The sequence below is a fragment of the Equus caballus genome, chromosome 2, assembly GCF_041296265.1.
Source record: "Equus caballus isolate H_3958 breed thoroughbred chromosome 2, TB-T2T, whole genome shotgun sequence".
In the NCBI taxonomy this organism is placed as follows: Eukaryota; Metazoa; Chordata; class Mammalia; order Perissodactyla; family Equidae; genus Equus; species Equus caballus.
Genome location: NC_091685.1, coordinates 45,798,399 through 45,800,723, shown reverse-complemented (window position 1 = coordinate 45,800,723; position 2,325 = coordinate 45,798,399). Strand labels below are relative to the sequence as shown.

General features: G+C 53.8%; 1 pseudogene; it reads right to left on the bottom strand.

Annotated features, from left to right (window-relative positions):
* Positions 1-269: 269 nt before the first annotated feature.
* Positions 270-2,119, bottom strand: LOC100052422 (DNA-directed RNA polymerase III subunit RPC4 pseudogene; annotated as a pseudogene).
* Positions 2,120-2,325: the final 206 nt, after the last annotated feature.

Below are 2,325 nucleotides of genomic sequence, written 5' to 3'. Positions count from 1 at the left end.
GGGCTGCGCCACCCACAGCAATAACGACCCTTTCAGCTGCGTTCTTGGAGGAGCACCCATAAGGCTTTTGAGAAAACAATGACCACACAACAAGAATAAGAGAAGTGTTGATAATTAAGCCACTGTGCTCAAATTTCTCATACTCAGAAAATAATTCATTTCATTCTAGAATGGTTGTTGATGTTACCTGGTAATATAATTAGCCGACATTTATTTTTCCATCTTGTAATTCGTTATTGAAATCGCAAATATCAGTTTATTCCTTTTTTTTGGGGGAGGGAAACTAACATTTATTGAGCGCCTACTGTGCATGTCTGGCCTTGTGCAAGGAGTTTTCATCTACGATATTCCACTTAATCCTCACACCAACCCTGTGAGGTAGGTATTATCCTCATTTTTGTCAGATGAGGAATACGAGGCTCAGAAAGGTTAGGTAGTTTGTCCAAGGTCATACAACTAGTAACTGATGGAGCTGGACTCAAAAATTCTCTGCTCTCTCTCCGACACTGCATCTCAGGAGGAAGACGGGAGCAAAAGCAGCAGCGACAGTCCACACACCTCCTATCCTGAGAACCAAAACAGTCACCAAGAAAAGGAGGCTGTACTTTTCCACAGACCCTCCTCTCTCTACCTGGGGAGGAGGCAGTCAGCTGAAGAGAGAAGACGTAAATATAAAAATAAATAGAAGGGACAAGTCCCCCAGCAGCCAGGGATGTGCAGTATCCATGCTGTGAGAAGGTCACTGTGCCATTCACCGCTGTTGTGGGAGGGAGCCTCGTGGGCCCGGTGGGGAAAACTGGGACAACGGCTGCCAAAGGCTCGAGTGGGTGGGCTAAACGGGCCCCTTCTGGGTCGCGCAGATTTGAGAACACAACGTCTGGAGAAGGCAGCGGCCGTGGGCACAGTCACCATCATCCTCCATCTGCTCATTTTACCGGTGTTTGTGATCCAAGAGGGATTCAAAATCCGGGGAACACACAAGTTTGTGATTTACATGTCCCAGGACTATCATTTCACCTGTCCTACTGTCTCCAAGGCCCACAGACACCAGCTCCTGCAGGAAAGAGCAGGCGGTCCCTACGGTCACATCCAGAGTCACCTTGCCCAGGAGGAGGTGCACCTTCCCCGACCTGCGGATGAGCAACTTGCCAACCTGGCCCTCTGACAGGTCAGCCAGGGTACAAGCATTCTCCGCCAGCCTGGCTTCCCGGTCTTTCTCCCGCTTTATAACCACCGTCTGTCCATCCTCACTCTGCACCTCTGTCTTGATAGGCTTGATGTCCTGAGTAGGTGGCTGGCCAGGGAGCGTGTCCGGCAGCTGGAGGAACAGCAGCTCTTCCTCCTGGGCAAGGCTCAGCTCCCTGAGCAGCTCTGCCACAGAGACATCCTTCGGGAGGCCCGGGGTCTTTCCGGCTGCTCTGGGAGCCTTCACCTTGGCCTCCTCCTCCTTGGCTCGTGGCTCCTCTTTCACCTTCAAAACAGGCACATCCACCTCCACGTCCTCTTCCTTGGGGCCAGCCAACAAAGGTTTAACATCCGGTTCTTCATTCTCTTTATTAAAAAGCCATCCTGAGTGAGCCAGCGGCAGCTGCACAGGCATGTTTCGAGTGTCATTCCTCAGCCCAGGGTCATGGATGAAATCATCCTTCTCCAGCATGCGCAAGATCTGTTTTGTTTCTTCATCTGTCTCCCTCTTCTCTTTTTTGCTGTTGATGATGTGAGAGGGCCCAATGTCCGAGACATCCACTGTCTTGTCTCGGTTCCCCTTTTTCTTCATCATTTCAGCGGGGCCCTGCTCAAAGACGGAGTGGGACTGGATCACTTCTGGGCGACCCCGGCCCCGCCCGTGCCCCTCTCGCTGTCGGTCTCTATCCCTTTCAGGCTTCTCCTTCTTGATGGTTACTTCTTCCTCAGGCTCTTCCTTGATCTTCCGACTGATGATATTTGGGGTGAAGGTTTTCTTCTTGACTCCCCCGAGGGTGAGGTCCCTGGAGCAAATGGAGGGAAGGCGGCCCGGCGTGAGGGGAGGCGCCGGCCGCCTCCGATGAGCCCCCGGGGCCCCGAGAGGTCGGGACCCTCCCGGAGCGCTGGGCTCGCCCGCGGCGTTTCCTTCTGACATGTTGCCCAGCGCACCCGGGCTGTGGCCCGCTCCACACGTGCCCAGACTTCACCTCTCACGCGGCCCACAGCCTGCCCTCGGCCCCGGCGCCAGGCGGAAGTCTGCGTGGTAGGGCCCGGGTGCCGCCACCTTGCCGCGGGGTGGAACTGTCAGTTTATTCTTAATCCCTTAATCCTAAATCCAATTGATGAGGACTAGACTGTGGA